Genomic DNA, 20,352 nt, shown 5'->3' with positions numbered 1-20,352 from the left:
CCCTAGTCATCCTGCTGTCATTTCCCTTCCCACTACAGGGTGGGCACTTGCAAACTGTTATGTGAACTAATGGACAGAAGGGACACAGATAGGATGAGAAATGCATGTCTCCCAATTGGAGAGTTGGGAATGCACCCGGGAACTAACAAACTGTGCTGTTTGCCCTGGCATTCCTTATTTACATTGTAGTTCCCGTCATTCTAGGACCAGCTTCCTTAGGCCCTCTTAATGATTCTCTCTCCTTCTCTCCTTTCCAGCCAGGGCTAAGCTTAAATGGATACCCTCCTCAAGAAATTAACAAACATGGAAACACAAGATACAGGAAAACTTGTGCTAAGCAGAATAACAAGAAAGGAACTGGCTGTTTCTTTCTTACAGAAGCCCTAACTAGAATTTTTAAAAATAAGGACCAGGTCTCCTTGCTGTCCTCAAGTGGTATAAAAATGTAGTGCTATATTGAAATAAAATCAGTCCAGGCTCACTCCCAGTTCAGGCTGAAGTATCCTAAAATGTCCCTGTTCCTCGAAACAGCTTAGGTTTCATTCATAAATGCTGAAGGCTTTCAGTTGCCCTGCTTAACAGGAAATACAGGGGAAGGTGCCTCAGTCAACATTTGTTAGAAACAGAGGTAAATTTTAGAAATGATATTCTGTTTTTGAAGGAGGGTAGTTGTATTGAAGATGTCTTGGAAGAAAGTCTGTGTCAGAGAATGAGAACCCATCTTATTTTGATCCCATGGTGTCCTTTGTATGCCCTTCACCAAATGTGAATGTACTACACATGGTTCTAGATTAGAAATCTCTCTTGACGTGAAATGGGGAAGTGGTGGCTTTATTAGGAGGGGCATGCTCATCTCAGTGCACACTGAGTTTCAGAGAATTCATTTCTACCAGGATAAAGAGATAGTTCAATGAAAGGAACTGATTGAACATACTTAAATCATTTACCATGTTTATTAGTTGTAATCCCAAATCAGTTTTTTCTGAAAAGAGTAATATCTCACTTAGCGCCATTGCACTGCAAAATTAACTCTACACAATGAAATCCCCAATACCCTTCTTGATTTTGTTAACAAGTCTTAGGATATATTACATTATTCCAATATGAAAACATTTTCCTTGGACTCCTTGTTTCTTTTAATTTCCTTTAAAAGAGTTATAGTTAAAGGCTGTTTCAAAGATTGGTTCTTTCTCCTTTCACAAGTCGGGCTCAAAACATAAAAATATCCTGGAAATAATACCAAACATAGTGAGAGTATGGAAGACTTCCATTGGCCTATTCCCTGCAAGAAAATAGATTTCTAGCCTCTATAAATTGTTAAGGGGGGGAATGCTATGATAATTATATTGATTAGTAAATAAAACAAGTTCTGAAACTTCAAATAATCTCTTGCCAACCTAAATGCACGGACTCATTGGATCCCCCAGCTGTCAATCTTGCTGATCACAGGTAATGCACCTGGTGGGTGTAATGCTAAGTCATAGCAGTTCACTACCCTTCTCTCTGCTTATCTTTTCTTTATTTGTCTGAACCACTTTGAGGGTGCCACTCTAATGAGATCATAGTAGTGGAAATGGTGCCATTGGTACTGGTTTACTTGGGTTTTATCCCGAGAGATGATGGAACCCAGGGGCACTCTCCACTAATCTACATGCCAGCCCTTTTTATTTTGTGTTTTGAATCAGTCTCTTGCTAAGTTGCTGAGGCTGGGATTACACTTGCAATCTTCCTGCCTCGGCCAAGCTAGGAGGAGGCTGGGATTACAGGCATGCTCCACAATGCACCCTATGCCATTACTAATAAAGCAATTTAGATGATCTTATTTCTTATTTATTTTTGAGCAAACATCAAGGTATGGTAGAAAGAATGATTTCAGAATTAGGACTGACTAGTCTCTAGGACTCTAATTCCTCCTTCATACAGACTATACAGGTTCTTGTGAAGAAAATGAGAAAAGGGACATGGAAGTGTTTTTGTAACTTAGAATTATATAAGTTGGCATTGTTATTCTATTATTCTAAATATACCTGATAAACTGACTTATAAAGTAACAAATAAATACAGGTGGTGTTCATCCAGAACAACCTTCACAAACTTCAAATGTAATGTACAGTCCAGGACCCCTCAGATACCAAAGTCCATGGATTCTCAAGTCTCTTCAATAAAATAACCTCTGAACATCCTCCCATATACTTCAGATCACCTCGAGATTACTCATAGCAGCTAATATAATGGAAACACTATCTGGATTGATTCTCTATTGTTTAGGGAATAGAATGAGAAAAAATGCCTGTATGTGTTCAGTAGAGATACAGTTTTTTTCAAATATTTTTTAATATTCTGAATATTTTCCAGTGCTGGCGATATAGCCCATCACATAGAGTGCCTGCCTCGCAAGCTGGAGATCCGGGTTCGAATCCCCAGCAATCTGTTAGATTGCGGAAATAACAAACAAACAAACGAAACAAATTCAGAATCCTCTGAATATTTTCCAGCATTTCAGCTGGTTGAACCCCTGTCGTGCAGCCTTTTCAGACAAGGGGCACATTTGTAGTTTCTAAGGGAGAAGCAAGATTCTCCATCCCAAGAGGGTGCTCTGATGGTTCCCAATGGCACGGTGGCATCCCACTGGTGTGCAATGACCTGCAGCATCCTGGATAACCCAGAGTTATCATCACATGCAGTGTCTTAGGGGAAGGGACATGTCGGTAGATCATTATCTCATATAAATAAAATAAAATAGGAATAGCTTCTTGGTTCAGAAGGCACATTATGCCTCTCAATAAAACTCCAGATACAAATTTACTGAAAGGAACACTGACTCCAGAATTACTCTGGAGTCTTACTGGACTTCCTAATGGAAATATTCTTTATCAAGAAAGGAGACCTGATTAAATCCCAAACCTTTATGTTTATTTGTATGACCTCAGAAGGATTCATGTCCTATATTTCATATTAAATCAGGGATTAATTAAGTATCTGAAGAAAAGAAATCTTAAACATTTTTACTTGGTCATTTCATGCAAGTGTACCTTCATGTCTGTGTTACTTCCAGGTCCATAGAATTTATTTGCTCTTTCTAAAAGTTCCTTCTCAATATTTTCTTGACTGGTGCCTTTCATGTCAATGTAGTGGCAATCAGCACTGGCAAAATGGCAGGAAATTGCCTGTGCAGAGTGAACATTGATAATGCAAAAAAGCATCCCATTAATGCCAACCACAAAGCAAGGAGTTTTCCTTGCAGAAAGTTATTCTTACACACAGATTTGACTTCTCAACTGCAAGGCCTCTCCATGGTGTCCTAAATCTGCCTCTTTGTAGGTCAGCCTCTCCTTCTGCCCCCTAGCTAAATGCTAATTAAGAAACTACAAAAAAAAAAAAAAAAAAAAAAATTTACCCAGCTATGATTTTATTTTTAAAAGGTATATATAGGATAGGGGGTATAATCACCTAAGCAACAGGTCTTTACATTTTTAAGCTTAAGTTTTCCCAATGAGTGTTTATCTCCAAGTCCTAAAAAGGAATATACCCCCCTGTGGTTCATCATCTATGTAGTCATAAAAGTTAGTTACGCAGTTAAATCTGGGATAGGATATCATTGCAATGGCAATTTATATGAAAACTGAAAATGTCTTGAGAAGTAAAATAGCACACCTCTCGATCAAGAGGGACATTTAGAGGTCAATACATTGACATTATTACCCATCTTATTCCTGCTGAGAATAGGCTGAGGTTACATAATTCTTCCTGTTTTACAAAAAGGCATAAACAAATCTAAGTTGCAAAACAATACTAAAACCCACCTTCTTTGTCACAAGTTGGTTATCTTAAGGTGATCACACCTGTCAGAAGGACTTTCTATTTCACCCCAAATTTCAAACTTCTAGAGTGCAGGCCCCAGTGCCAGGCAGAGCCATATCAAGGCTCAAGGCAAAAGGAAAACTGTGCATTTTTACATCCATGTTTTTAGGAAATAATGGTAAATATTCTTCCAGAACATTAAAGTCAGTGAAAAACATGGAAAATTGCAAAGTCAGTACATTACAACCTACAACACTATTTGCATCCTTGTGCCCATACCCCACTTACAAAGCCTGAGGGTTATGCTAGTGCAAGGTACTACCTGTCTTTCATTTAAAATTTTGGCATTTGCATGGCATGGATTTTTTGCATTAATTTTGATTTAGTAAAATGGTATTTACTTTGATGGCTGAAGTTTTTGTAGCTCCTTCAATTTTGTTCTCAAGCAATGCCCCAAATTGCCTTAATATACACCCTGTCCTGTTGAGCCTGGTGCAAACATGAATGAATGGAAGATGAAGACCAGCACCTTATACTTGGGTTTTAACAGGGATCAGTGGGAATGAGAGGACAAATGGGGAAGCCCCACTAAATTTCTAAAGGAGCCTCAATAATAAGGACAACCATGGGGAAAAATGGGCCCACTATACTATCAGATCTGCTGAATTTGAGAGCAGTGAGAAATCAGGGAATTTGTGAGGAATTCTGTCAATTTTTAAATGTAAGTGACAAAATTATTTAATTTAAAACACTTGAGGCTAGAAGGGGAAAAACATGGTTGCCTGCTATATCTGATTTCTGAGCAGCCAACTCAGAACCTTTGCTGAGGATCAATACTTTTTCTCTCAATAATGAAAGTATTAGAAATTTTCTTCTAGTTCTAGTTACCCTGAGCAATATAAATTCCAAATGTGATTATTTGAGTATTTCAGCCATTGTTTTTGCCTCAGAAAGCACACTGTGCACTGCAAGGTGAGCAACTGCTCTGAAGCAATTCCGCAAATCACCTAGATTCACGAGGAACCAGTTTAGGATCCTAAGGGCACCCGGCTTCTGACTGAGTAGAGCTATAAACAAAAGGAAGGCAAATATACTTCCTGGTAAACAAACTGGAAAAAAATGACAGTTTAGGGAAAAGTTATAAATCTTTACACGTTACTATACCTATGATTTTCTGTTTTGAACTCGCTGATCTTTAAAATCTGGATCAGAACAGATGCATACCTTCCGGAATCCTTGAGTTTGGTTCCGATCAGATCCATGGATGAGCAAAGGGTGAAAGAAAACAGCGTTTCCCTTCTCCATCATGAGGTGCACTTGGGCACGGACTTGGTCATAGTCCTGGATCCCATGGTAGAAAGCATTAACTCCACCCTGGAACACATAAGACGGGCAAACGCTACAGCGGAGGAAGCACCAAGATGACAACTCTGTCTACGATTCGGCAGGGACAACAAGGGTTCTCTGACTTCTTCCAAGAGAAAGACTTATCTAAATTAAATTCTAAAATTAAAAAAGATGCAAAAGTCTGTCATATGTGTGGCTTTTGAAAGTCACGTGCAGTGGGTACAGTGGTGCACACCTGTGATCCCAGCTACTTGGGAGTCTGAGGCCGTGCATCACAAGGTCAGGGCAGCCTGAACAAACTTAGCCAGACCCTGTCTCAAATGAAGATTTTCACAAAGTGTTGGGAATGTAGCTCAGTGATGGAGTGCTTGCTTAGCATGTACAAGTCTCTGGGTTTGAATCCCAGCACTGCAACAAATTAAAGTCATGGGTTAATATTAAATTCATTGATTTTTTGACCAAATGAAAATTTTGAATTTTACCTACCCTTTATCATTCAATTACAAACAATCTAGATCAGCTTTGGCTCATGGTGAATATAGGTGAACACCTTTCTCTTAGGCATTTCCAGCCTGAATCTTAACATCTTTGTCCCAGTCTGACATTCACCTCACCTAGAATTTTGTTCATATCATTCTCATATTACTCAGGGTGTCTTGAAGAGGCTAATTATTCTCCCAAAATAGTGTGGTGAAAAGACTCAATTTTTCTGGCTCAAAGAACTTATGTCATATTCAAAGTAAAAAGAGAATAATGTAAGTTTAAACACTGTGCTTGTTGATAACTATTTCCAAAGGTAGTCATTACTCAAGGAAATGGGCTACATTCTTATTAAAGAAACTGAAGTGAGAAGTGAATACCGTTAATGAGCCTGTATGCATCTGGGAAGAAGTGTCCCATTCCTCATGCTAAAAGTATTCTTTTGGGAAATGACCATTGTTCTACTACAGAACATTGTGACTTTGACCCAGTGTAATGGTTAAATTGAATTGTCAATTGATTGGATTAAGAGATGTCCAAGATTAAGAAACTTCTGGGTGTGTTGATGAGGATGTGAATGATTGACATGTGGGACAGAGAATGAAGTGGAGACCCTGCCTAAGTGTGGGCAGCACCATCCAATACGATGGTGGCTTGGGTGGGATAAAAGTTGGAAGAGCAAGGAAGCAGCAGCAGCAGATTCAAGCTTGATTCTCCTTGAACGGGTTCTTGATTGCTGCTGCAATCGCCTGAGGACATCAGACTTGCCCTTTCCCTTTTCCAGAGCAGACTGTGCCAGTCATTCTCCAGGGAGTTTCCAGAAGACTTCAATCTTGGTCTGGGTTAGCACCGTTGATCCCTCTTGTTCTGAGACTTCAGTTTCTTGGACTGCCAGTGACTGGTTTCTCCAGCTCTCCAGCCTGCAAGACGGTCATTGTGGACTATCCTGCTTCTGGTTGGGTAAACCAATCTAATAAATTCCCTTTAATTTTTTTTTCTTTTTTTACTGCATTAGCAATATACATATTATATACAGATTTATATAAATATAAGATTCCCCCCACCCACCCCAAACAACATGTTTCCTAGTGTTTTTTTTTTTTTTTCCTTTTCTTTTTTTACACAGAGATTAGAGAATTTCAGAATTTTTACATACATTTTAGCAAACACATTTTGATCTATTGGCTTCTTGGTGCAGTAATGCAATAGTAATCAATTCTGGTGCCAAAGACTCATACCATTGCAAGGAAGTTGTGAATACTAATTTCTTAGGAGGTGAGGCCAGCCCCACATGAACTTTTGCACCCCTCTGGTCCACCATGATTCATAAATACTTAGACATTTTTTCTCAAATGAACCTTAAGACGTTAAAAACAGAACAACAGTCACAAAGGGCCACATGCTTTGCAGGAAAAAGCATTCTCCTTCACTAGGTTGCTATCACAGTGCAGATTGACTGCCTGAATATGCTCAGGAGGTTTAGTCAATATTGTCTGTATTTGGTTATGGAAAGGTGCTCCATTTTTTGTTTTAAATCCAAAGTGCATAGTGGGAACAAATCAAAACATTTTTTTTATTTTCAGCATCAGTTTCATCTAAGCATTTTCTTATGAGAAGATCACTCAGATGCCTTGTCTTTGTCCTCCCACCCTCTAAAAATATTAATAGAGTCAAGCAGTTTAGACATTCATCAGCCTAGTAAACGAACTTTGCCAGCAAATGAATTCCTACTATTGTAAAGAAAATTGATAAGACAAAAAGTATATATATGAGGACCCTACTACTGTGGTGTTGGGTAATTTAAAAGGTTGACCTCCAGCTTCACTGATAAAAAATCCTATAGGAAATACTAGGGCAGTCATAGAGAAAAGGATCATTCCAGTGAATGCTGTCCATAGAGTATATTTTCTAGTTTCTCTTAGTCAGTGGGAAGCCACCAGCAAACCACATGTGACAGTCAATGAAATGATTCCCATGATGATTAAAAAACAGGGTGGTGCCGGTTGCAGTGATGTAGACCTATAATCCCAGGGGTTCCAGAGGCTGAGGCAGGAGGATCTCGAGTTCAAAGCCAGCCTCAGCAAAAGCTAGGCACTAAGCAACTCAGTGAAACCCTGTCTCTAAATAAAATACAAAACAGAACAGGGCTGGGGATGTGGTTCAGTGGTTGAGGGATCCTGAGTTCAATCCCTGGTACCCACACCCCGCTCCCCAAAAAAACAGGTTGGTGACCCACTCTGGGGGCACCCAGGAAGGTATACACATCCTGTCTCTTCCGTGGATTGTTTGACACCACAGTGAGAGCTCCCTCCGACTCCTCGATGTTGATCCAGTCGGGGTTGGCAATGCTGGCGAGGGCGAAATATTCAAGATATCCGAGGCCAGAAAGAGATATCCTGAGATGTGGGTCAGTTTACCCATCTCCCCGGCCCACTCTCCCAACCCCCACAAGCCCCAGGTAAGCCATGGCCTCAGGCCTCCTGCCCCATGGGCCGCTGCTGGGGCCTCATGCCTCCTCTGCCTCCGCCAGGCGCTCACCCCATCCCTGTGCCCCAATAAATTCCCTTTTTATAATTATACTTCTTATTGATTCTGTTCCTCTAGAGAACACCAATACACCAGTGTCCTTCCTTATTGACCAAGGTGGATACTGACCCCAGCTAAGCTAAGCACACCTTCCACTGCTACTGCTGTGAATCTGAACAGCATCTCAGAGACCAGTCTGCTCCCCAAGCCCTGGACACCATTCCCTTCTGCCCAGTCAGCCAGAGCCTCCTTCTGATGCTTGCCTGTCCCTCAACTTTAGTGATGAATTTCACAATTTCCACTTTTCTATCAGGATTCAGACACCAATATTTCCACAGAACACAATCAGGAGTGTAAGAATTCTGAGAGAGAAGCCCTGGAAGCCACATCCTTCATTTCCTGCAGAAGATGACTCAGTCTCCTTGCTGACCACAGTTGCTCTTTCCATTCTGACCATCACCAGGGATTTCAGGATCTTCTGGTCTTGCGCAGAAAATGCTGAGAATCTCCTCTCTGGTTTTTGTGCCTCTGTGCTCCTAGACCTCCCATGAATTGTGCCCCTAACCTGAGATCATGCTCATGAAGAATGAATTTGACCTTGTCATTCACAGGTGCAGAAGCACCTTGGTAACTCCCCAGCACCAACATTTGAATGCACAAACAAACCATGGCCCAGCCATGCAATGGAAAGGAATGAGCTATTGAGACATGTGTCAGTTTTGGTGAACCTCAAAATAACTATGCTAAGCAACAGAAGCCACATCAAAAAAAGGTGGATGCCACATGATTATATTCATGTGACATTTTATAAAATGCAAACTAAACTACAGGAATAGAAAGCAACTCAGTGGTTGCCTGGGGCAGGATGTCCTGATCCTAATTGCAAATTTCAGGAAAATGATTGCTGAGAAAGGATAGCACTCTCATTTCTAAGCTTTTTGTACCTGATGTGTAATAAGAACAGTGAAAGAGATTCTGATCCAGCCTCAGTGGTTTAAGACAGACCTACCTCCCACTGGGGGTAGTCATGTGGCTTCAGGGGACCTCTGTGGGTGCCTGGGAGCACAACCAGACAGCCGTTGTTCCGGTCAATGTGTTCCATGGCGGTCCAAGCACAAACAATGAGATTGCTGGGCCTGAAGGGGAAGTAGTGCAGATCCTGGTGCAGGGGGTGCCGGGAAGTCTTCTTGCCTGAAATGAGCCTGCTGTCAAAAGGGGCTCCAGCCTCACAGTTCTTATTCTTTGCCTCAATAAACAACACACTGACCTTCCCCTGCAAAAAACAACCACATGAAACACTGCAAAATCCATCCCAAGAGATCAGCACCAGACTGATATAGCAATCAACATGGGGCTCGGAATCTACACTTCCTTCTGAGTTTCTGATTGCTGGGTGTTTGCTCTCTTGTCTAGGGAGGTGCATATACCTTATCATCTCTGTTGTGCTTTATTCCTTTGTTACTCTATATTTGGCACAGAGCCAGCATTCAATAATTTTTTTTTTTCAAAATAAAGCTGGATTAATTAAATTAAAGAGACTATTACAGTTATGTGTGAGGGGGGTTTGTTTTGCCTTTTTCAGGTTTTTGTTGTTGTTTTGTTTTTGGTAGTGGAGGTATGAGTTTTAGTCTCATGAGAATAGAGTCTCAATGAGTATGGGGGATTGAATCCAGAGGTGCTTAACTACTTAGCCATATCCCCAGTCATTTTTAAATTTTATTTTGAAACAGGATCTTGCTAAGTTAGCTAGGGCCTCACTAAGTTGCTGAAGCTGGCTTTGAATTTGAGATTTTCCTGCCTCAGCCTCCCAAGTCACTCAGATTACAAAGTGCACCACGTGCCCAGTTGAGGTTCCTTCTAAGTGGTTGATGCCAAAAATAGTTTCCTTAGAGGTCTTAATTCATAGAGCAATAGGCATCCTGCATACAGTCAGTGCCCCGTCAGAATCACTAACCATATGGACATTTTCCACAGTTTTGCTCTTGGAACTTGGTTCCCAGACCACCTCATCTCAACAGGAAGGACATCCATGGAGGGAGACATTTAGTGACCCTGAGCTTCAGTCTATCACATAAACCTCTCTCAGCTGTCAGAAGGAAGAAAAAGTAGAAAAGGATAAAACCTTCTCGTGGCTGATTTCTGCCGCTGGTGTAGAAGGATCTCTTGGTGTGATCCCAGAGTCACCTGCAGTGGAAGCTCTGGAGATGGTATTAAAATGCAGACACCTGGAATCTCCTTCAGAATCAGTGTCACTGTAAGTGAGGACTTAGAATCTAGGTGTTCGAAAGCACAAGGCACCACGAGGACTTGAGGGTGACTTATAGTAATAACTTTCATCCTGTTATTAACAATGATGTCTTCAGATCAGGAATGCAGAATCCATGTGATCCTGACTAAGAATGGCTGGTGAAGATCAGAGATGTTGAACAGAAGGAGTCTATGCTATAAGAACAATCACATTTCTTAAGTTGCCTTTTCAGGGAACCAGTCACCTGAAAAAGTAGCAATAACCCTAAAATCAACATCTGAAATCACAATTATACTTCAAAATTGATGTAACATGAGCTTTTAAAGACTTAAACAAAAGCACTCACATTCACTCAACCCAATGTTGAACAGTTACACACACGAACAGGGCTAGAACATCAGCTTTACCATGTTAATTAAACAATCTTTTTTTCTTGACTCTCTCTAACAAATGAGTTCTTTACCAGTATCTGGAGGTTTGTTTACCAGCATTGTGTGCATGGCCATAATATTGGGTCCAGTGAAGCACTCCACATACTTCAGAATCTGAAAAAAGGGAGGAGAAAAGAGAAAAACCTCATCAGGTTTCAATCAGAAATATAGACAAGAGGCATAAAGTGTCTACACAAGAACCAAATAGCAACAGTTTTAACACCAACTGGTATTTCACAATGCTGCCAATAGAGCATGAAAACCTTGGAGCTAGAGATCATTCTAAATCTCCAACACTCCAAATTCAATGGGACATTTTTATGGAAGCTTAAAGTGTAACCTTTTTCTTTTGCCCTACAAAAAAGATAAGAGTATCTAGGAGGTATCAACTAGGAAGCCCAGGAACATCACTTTTGCTATCCAAACCCACAGAAGTTGCACAAGGCAGAAGGAAGAGTCAACTCCTCATATCCTAAATAAGAAGGGCCCGTCAGGACTTGGGTTGTCACCACTAGCCCAGCAGAAAGCAGGACAGTGAGTCAAAGGACCCCTTTCAATAAGTTTGACCACTCCCTCAACATCTCTTCCCTAAAGTCCAGGAACCAGGCAAAGTAATGGATAGTAGGAGGCCCAAAAGTGAATAGGAAAAGTAGGTCCCTGTCCCCATGGAGTTTTAGTCTCTTGAGAAGGAAGGAAAATAGGGAATCTGAAAGTCACAGATGGTAGTGCTTCATCCACCACAAGTTGCCTCTGGCTTCAAGTTCTGTCTGTAACCACCTGCAGACTTCCATTTCCATCACAGCACTGATGGTGGGAGGTCATTTCCCCTGGGCCTTCTCTCCAGGGGCTGAACAGGACATCGCAGATGATTCACCTGTGCAGTCTGCCTTCAGGAGTCAAACACTGACAGCATCGGCTTATGATTTTCCATGAGTCCTATATTGGAAAGTCTCTTTCAAACCATTTTAAATCAATGATTAGGAAGTCACAGTGCTAAAAGGCGGGAGTGTACAAGCACACTTGAGGATGCATGAACTAATTCCAGAAGAATGCACAAAGAGCTCACAGCAACTAATTCCGGAAGAATGCACAAAGAGCTCACAGCAAGTGGGGCTGAGTAGGTTGAAACTGCTTCTCAGGTTGTGCCCCTCTGATATTCTTGGATGTTTTCAGAAATATGAATTACTCTTAAAGAAGAATAGTTTAAAAAAAAAAACAAAAACTAATTTAAGCCAGCTGAAGTGATGTAGCCTGTTATCTCAGCTGCTCAGATGGCTGAGGCAGGAAAATTCTAAGTTCAAAGTCACCCTCAACCACAGCACGACTGATATCTCGAAACAAAGAACAAAAAGACTGGGGGTTTGATTAAGTGATAAAGTGCCCCAGAGTTTAATACTTAGTACCACATATAAGCAAAATTAAATTAAAACTAATTTAAATTTAAAAGCTAATTCATGTTCTTTCTGATATGTGGATGCTGACTCACAATGGCAGGGGAGGGAGGAGTGGAGATTCACCGAATTAGGACAGAGGGGAATGGGGGAAAAGAGAGAGGGATGGAAGCGGGAAAGACTAGAATGAATTGGACAGAACTTCCCTAAGATCAGATATGTATACACAACCAGTGTAACTCACATCATGTACAACCACAAGAGTGGGAAGTTATACTCCATGTGTGTATGCTATATCAAAATACATTCTACCGTCATGCATAACTAAGAAGAATGAATGAAATGAATGAGTAAAAGAAAATTCATAATTCTACTGACAAGATTCATGAAGCAAAAAGAAAAATGAATAGATTTACACTAATTTTACACCTGTTATTATTTAGTCTTAGAAGAGCTCTTTCTCTTTAATTCTTCTTTCTTAACAAAAGATAATTAGCACACTCCACCGTAGCATTTCTTGGTGCTATTGGTATCTTGGGTAGGATAATTCTTGGGGAAAGAGTTCCTCTGTGCATCATAGGATCTCCGCCCAATTACCAGCATCCTTGGTCCCTACCCACTTGAAGTCACTAGCGATTGCACCCTCCATGGGTAAAAAGGGGTTAGATGTAGTACAACCATCAGGTCTTGGAGGCAGACCTGCAGGCTGGCTGTGAAGGAGAAACCCAAATAAGAGCAGGTCTCTAACCTCTGGGAGAGTGCAGAATCTAAAGAGCTCCTTATCTTCCTGGAAATGTTGCACCTTTGAGATTGTTTTCTCACTTGGAATGTATTCTGATTTTGCAATGGTCTCTCATTACCACTAGTCCTTCTGGTTTTGACTCCCCTCTGCAGATCTTTTCAAATTCAATCCTAGAAAATTAAATTTACAAACAATGTCATGACCTCTGCTCCAAGCCCCTGGTTGGCCCTGATCTGTGCAGATACAGGCGCAGCTTCTCTCTACTAAGTCAGCCCTCAGGCCTAGTTTCCTATATGCCGTATGTACATAGCTTGAAGGTAATTTTATACAACAGTTTTAGTGTGTCTGTGCTGTGGCATAACCATCACATGAGCCAGGTGTGGAATTTTCCCCTTGGGACATCATCTGGTACTCAATGATTTGGATATTGAATTTTCAGATTAGGAATGCTCAGCCTATAATAGCAAACACTCCTGCAGCAACCACCTGAAGCCAGGCCCCGATCTTGGTGCTCTCCATAGATTTTACCTTATTTTATCCTAAACATACTACTAGATCAGTCCTATCACTGTGCCCATTTTACAGAGGAGTACACACAGGTAGGGAAAACTCAGTTGATGGAGGGACACATCATATTAAGCAGTAGAGCTGAGATGAGGGACAGAAAGTCTGCCTCCAGAGCCCAGGCTCCTAAACACTTCCCCACAAACCACGTCACTCAAAAACATCTGAACATGCAGAGGCTAATCTAACTTGTGTTCCTATTGCATATGCATAATACATATTTTATAATTTTTTTAAGGATGAATTACAATTATACATAACTTTGAGTTTCATTGTGATACAGTCATACCTACAGAGAGCATCATTTGGTCAATTTCATTCCCCAGCACCTCCCCTTCCCTCCCTCCTCCATCCCATCAGCCCCTTTCCTGTGCTCCATGGATCTCCCTTCAATTGTCATGAGACCTCTTTTTCCCCTTGCTTCTCTCCAGTTTCCACATATGAGAGAAAACAACCCTTGACTCTGAGTCTGCCTTACTGCACTTCACATGATGTCCTCCTGTTCCATCCATTTCCCTCCAAGTAACACAACTGCCATAACACATGGTTTTTGTAAAATAACCAAGAGTATTACTGTACCTAAAGTGTTGAATATCAGCATCAGACACTAGATTTTTAATAACAAGAAATCCATTTTCTTCGTAAAATTTTCTCTGTTCCAGTTTTAGCACATTATATCCAAAGTATAGCTAGCTATAGGAGAAAAATGCACCAAATTAGTCCAAACAATTACAACCTACCATTACATACCAAGAATTCAAGAAATGTTCCTATTCTTTGATCCACTACTTCTAGTTGTAGGACTTTAAAGAAATAATCTTAAAATGTTTGAAAAACTTCAAATCCAAAACACTAAAAATGGTCACAAAATGTACATTAATTGAAGAAAAATTAACTAATGACATTATATTCACTTGATGGAGCATGACTCACACATTAAAACTCAAGGACATAAGAGTGTGGAAAATGCACATTATAATAAAATACAATTACAATGCTGTAAAAAAGACACTATTTGTGAAAAGGAGACTGCTGAGAAATACACCAAAAAATATTTTTAATACTGATTACCTTTCAATAATGCAATTATGGGTGATTTTTAAAAATTCCCTCTATTTCTCTGATTTTTAAATTTTTTTCTAGGGTGCATGCATATGGTTTTTCAGTTGGGGAATTAATTCAACAAATTTTATATTTTCAATTTAATCAATACATTCTCAGAAGTAATCAAGATAACAAAATCCAAATAAATATACAACCTATCACCAAATGGGGTGGGACTGCAAATTGGTGCAACCACTATGGAAAGAAGTATGGAGATTCTTCAGAAAACTTGACCCAATCATCCTGCTCCTAGGTTTATACCCAAAGAACTTAAAATTAGCATACTACAGTGATGTAGCCACATCAATATTTATAGCAGCTCAATTCACAATAGCTAAACTATAGAATCAATCTAGGTGCACTTCAACAGATGAATAGAAAAGAAACTATGGTATATATACACAATGGAATATTACTCAGACCTAAAGAAGAATGAAATTATGGCAGCAGGTAAATTGATGGAACTGGAGAATATTATGCTAAGCACGATAAGCCAGTTGCAAAGAACCAAAGGCTGAATGTCTTCTCTGATATGCAGATACTAATTCACAATAAGCAGGTGAAGGGAGAATAGAGGTATTTTGGACTCAACAGAAGGAAGTGAAGAGAGGGGAGGGGACATAGGGATGATAGTAGAATAAATTGGACATTATTACCCTATGTTCATATATGATTACATGATCTGTATAACCCTACATCACACACAATCAGATGAATGAGAAGTTATACTCCATGTATGTATGATGTATCAAAATGCCTCCTACTGTCACGTATAACTAATTAGAAAAACAACAACAAAAAGAAATCACAATATGAAAAAACATATCAGCAAATGAAATCACCCAACACCTCTCTTAAGACTGAAATTGTAGCTATAACAATATTTATAACAATGCACGTCACTGTTAAACTGCCCCATGGCAGCACTAAAAAAAAAGTAATAAACCCACACCTGTAATTTCAGCAACTCCAGAAGCTTAGACAAAAAGATTGCATAAGCCCAGGAGTTCAATAACAATTTGGGCAACTTAGTGAAGTCAAAAAAAAAAAAAAAAAAAAGTCAAAGACAAAAAATATAATGAAAACAAAAAAATACTACCTAATATGTTAATTTGTCAACTTAACCAAATTACAAGCTAATTTAATTGTGATAAAACATGCTTGCATTTTCAAAACTCAGATTATAGATCTTCTGGTAGTTTTCCTTCTTTCTGAATTTTGGAAAAAATATAGAAAATTAAAGTCAAGATCATCAAAAGTATCCACAATTCTACTAATAAGAACAAATCCTGGAAATAGAGAAAGTACATATCAAATTTTAATCAGGCAACATATTATATTAGACATCACATCCAAGTTACCAATGGAAAAGCATTAATATACATAATAGCATTACCAATTAAAATTACATCTACTTACTGGAATTGCCGAGGGTGGAAACTGGCAGGGGCAATAGGCCCTGAAGTGGGGTGAGCTACCTAGGATGTGAATTAAGGCAAACAGTGTAAAATATGGGGGTCAACCTTGTCTAGAAACAACCACCTGTGCTGGGGTGGTTCTCACAGGACAGGAGTTCCCTAAACAGACACCAGATGCTCAGGTCTCCCACATCAGCCTGACAGGTACACATGCTGCTTTAGGTCCTTTCATTTATATCACTTTGTTTCATGATCACAATAATCTGGGGAGGTGGCAGGAAGATCAGGGACTTTACTGTCATTCCTGCTGTTGCACCAGGAAACCTGGGCCTGGAGACCTCAGTAACTGGTGAAGGTCACCTGGAGGGGAATGGCTGAGCCAGGACAGGACTCACACTCTACTCCACAGCTTCAGCCTGTCTTAATCCATGTGAGACCGCCTTCTAGGAAAACACTGAATGAGAACAAATCCGAAATTCAGCTCTAGAAGTAAGGAGAGAACAGGAAGTATTCACAAAAGGCATTTAATTAAGTTGGACCTCACTCTAAAATACTAAAAAGTTTAACAGGGGGGAAGGGTAGAGTCTATAAAATAAGTAATGATTCCAAGAATAGCACGAGCTTCACAGTGTAGTCTAACTTTAAATATGTGTAAGGACTAAAAATTCTTTTTCTAAGGTCTCTTTTCCAAACTAACTACAGACACAGCATCTGCTTGTTTCTATTATTTTCTCATGTTTCTTTAGCTAAAAGAGTTCCTTTCAGAGTGTCACTTCTCATACACATTATCATTTCTTAAGTGATGACTCTATGGAATGTGGTGACAGTGTCATAGTCCAGGAAGGGTGAAAGCCAAGAGTCAGAATTATGAGCTTCTGTCTGCTCTCTCAGAGGCAGAGGGGTTAACACCCTGGGTCAAGGACTCTCAGCAAATTGTCATTGCAAAGACATTCAGATGTCAGAATCTAGCCAATGTTCTTGGTGCCTCTCCACTATTCCTGCAGCATGGTTTCTCTGTTATTGTTGTTCTTGGGGAAAATTTAATGATTGGAAATGTTTATGATCTAAAGTTAGGTGAGCACAATGGCTACAAAAAAACTCATATAGTATATTCTTGGTTTTTTTTTTTTTTTTTTTTTGTAATACATATACATAGGAAAGGAAGTCACCAAAAAGTTTATGAATGATTCATTAAAGGTGGAAAGAGTTATGTACATATACATTTAATTTCCCCTTTTTACTTATCTTCATGTTAAAAAAAACTTAACATTTTTATACTTCAAAAACAATTAGTCCTTTTTCAAAATCTACCATTCTAAGAAACAATGATGGCTGAAGAAAAACTATCACAAAACTACAAAAATCTAAGACTAAGGTAATATTCATTGCAAATTGTGAATAGTGCTGTCCAATGTCATAGCCACCAGTTACCTCTGGCTATTTAAGCTGAAATTAATTCAATGTCAAAATGCAACCCCTCAATTGCACTGGTCCTTTTTCCACAACTCGATAGCTCAACTGTATTGAAATAGAATATTCCATTATTGCTGAAAGCCATGTTCAACAGTAGTGCTTTAGAACATATTCATGAAAAGACTAATCTCTAAGTTCAGTACTATTTTAACAAAAATAAGCAGGGTAAGAAAATCCAATTTAAAAAAATACTGAGAACGCCAGGGATGTAGCTCAGTGGTAGAGCACTTGCCTAGCATGCACCACACCTTGGGTTCCATCCCCAGAATGGCAGGGAGGGAAAACAAAGCACTGAGAGGCTGAACAAAGAAACCTCAATTTTGTTTCCAAATATATCAAATCCCAGTGTAGTTCTCAAAATTTAGCCTGGTCAAAAACACCAAGATAAAAGAGACCTGAGTTACACACCCCTAAATTTTAATTCTTCAGTCTGGGTTGAGTTGAGCCATAGCATTCGCATTCCCCACGTTCTTGGCATGACACCCAGGGTCCTGCGGTACTAGGCAAGCCCTCCACCACCAAGCTAAACCCACTGAGTTACACCTGCAGAGCAGAAGTGCATTCCTAACAAGTTCTTTTGACAAGTTCCCAGGGGATGCAAATGACACTGGTCCATGGACCACACTATGACAAAAACTGGTTTAATTAAATGACTTTGTTCCAGATTTTTAATCTCTCCTAGTCTCTCTTTCTCACCTGTAAAATAAGATGAGATCCTCACCTGGGGTCTCGTTATCATTCTATGCACAAACTTTGAACTTGCAATGTTCTCCCACACTGCTGCTGGGAAACCCAGTGGGAAGAGCAACAGTGAGTGTCCAAGAAACAACTATTAGAATCAGTCTTAGGACACAAGTCAGGGTGTTAACATAAAGCAGAAGAGAGCCTACTGACCTAAGGAAAACCTCCAGGCAGTTTCCTACAGAGCTTCCAAAAGCACGCCCTGAATGAGAAGGCTTAACCTGAGCAGGCAAAAGCAGCTCAAGAAAGCGCTTCCATTCGCGGGTCCTGTTCACAGTAACATCTCTGGGTCTGCTCCTCCCCTACAAGCTGACACACACGTTCCTCTGGGATTCGCTTCTGCAGACTCAAGGAGGCCACGGGCTCACAATTCTAAGTCCTTGTCCCAGAGACCAGTGCAGGACTCTGGCATGGTCCCCAGGTCCCAGAGGCCGCCACAGTGCACAGAGCTCTCCTGGGAAGGGAAGCAGTCCAAGAACAGGTTGAGCAAGAGTTCCACCTCCAGGGGTGGCCCAGAGCAGTGCCATATGTCCAGCTCCCACCTCTTCAGCCCTCCAGAGGATTGGCACTCCCTCCTGAGAGAATTCTAGTGGTCTGTCCCCTAGGTCCCCCCTTCTAGGCAGCTCTGAATTCCTATGCACAGTGAGTGTCCTCGGGCATTTCTTGGTCTCAAGGTATTCGCAGAGGTCGTGCACACCGCGTGCAGAACATGACAAGTCTGTGACTATGGCAAGGACTCCTTTGGGACCCCAATCCTCCCCTTCTCTTCACCAAGCAAGAAGCCGCAGGCCATAAGGAGGACCAGAAAGGTGGAGCGACGCGATTGCAGCCACCGAATCCAAGGCAGTTACGCGCCCGATGGCCGGGAAAGAGTCTTTTGGGGACGTGGGGCCAACAGCGCCTGGAGACCCAGCCTCCATCCCGCTCCCTGGAGCCAGTTTTGAGATGGAACCTTGGCGGGGATAGCAGCGCGGAGGACGGCGAAGGGCTAGGGAAGTGACCGTCCTGCGACCACTCGGGCCCAGGGCCACCTCCAAGGCCAAGCTGCTGTGCCCCCATCTGGCCCGAGCGCCGCTCGCCTAAAGGATACCACGGCCCGGGCCGAGGAGCCGCCGAGGTGCCCCAGAATCATCCGCAGGCGTGCGCCGGCGCGCTGCTGCTCCATGGCGGCGGCGAGGACACCGACTGGCAGGGCCTGCGCCCCACTGCATTTCCGGGCCGCCCCGCCTCCGGGAGAGACAGGACTGCGCTGCGGCCCCGCGCGACTCCCGGAGCTCCGCCTCCAGGGCGAGGCCAGCGGGGAGTGCCAGAGACGCCCTGGGTCACCTGGCCAGCGCGGTGCTCCTGTCGCCTGTGCTCCTTCTCAGGAGGCCTGTTTCTAACCCACGGGGACCCTCCCTGCGGGACCTGAGCCACACTCTTAACTTCATAGCTTCAGTTGTCAACAGCCATGCGCGCGATTGTTCTTGCCACTGCTACACCGGTGAAGTTCAAATGTTTATCACTAAACATCGCTTGTGCTTTTCAAAAGAGACTTCATTTACTGCGTGGCCAGCTCAAAATATTAGTTTCCCTGTTCATTTTTTTTTAAGCGTATGAAACAAATAACTCCCAGAAAAGGTTGCTACAGTCTAGGGTAATTTAAATTTTCTTACAGAACTAAAATTCTTCTTGGAAGGGCCCTTTGTAAAATCTATTGTAATATCTGCAGATTGACATTGCATCTGCCCTCTTTTTCCTCTCATTTTTTCATTGTTTCTTTATCACGTAGTTACTTCCAGAATGATGTTCCTTGTAAACATGTTATCATGTCTTTAATGGAGTCTTTATATAATTTGGTGACAGTTCCATAGTGCACTGTGACCATCAGCCCATCAAATATTTCCTGTTTGTCCAGAGGCAACATCAGTCACTGGTTATGCCCTACTCTTTGGCCTTCACCTTTGGGTTCTTTATACTTTCCCCATAACATTCTTTACTTGTGTCCCAGAGTCCAGAGTCCTGCTCACAGAAGGACCCAGTGTCACAGGAGAGTGGGGAGCTGAAGCTCCACACTTCAGGTCTGGGGTTCACACAGAAGAAAATC

At 41.2% G+C, this 20,352-nt stretch overlaps 2 pseudogenes; both read right to left on the bottom strand.

The window, feature by feature from the left end:
- Nucleotides 1–940: 940 nt before the first annotated feature.
- On the bottom strand, nucleotides 941–19,601 carry LOC124961616 (phytanoyl-CoA dioxygenase, peroxisomal-like; annotated as a pseudogene).
- LOC124961888 (uncharacterized protein C16orf52 homolog A-like) lies at nucleotides 7,324–8,049 on the bottom strand (annotated as a pseudogene).
- Nucleotides 19,602–20,352: the final 751 nt, after the last annotated feature.

The sequence above is a fragment of the Sciurus carolinensis genome, chromosome 12 (genome assembly GCF_902686445.1).
Source record: "Sciurus carolinensis chromosome 12, mSciCar1.2, whole genome shotgun sequence".
Lineage (NCBI taxonomy): Eukaryota > Metazoa > Chordata > Mammalia > Rodentia > Sciuridae > Sciurus > Sciurus carolinensis.
This window is presented reverse-complemented; position numbering and strand designations above follow the sequence as displayed.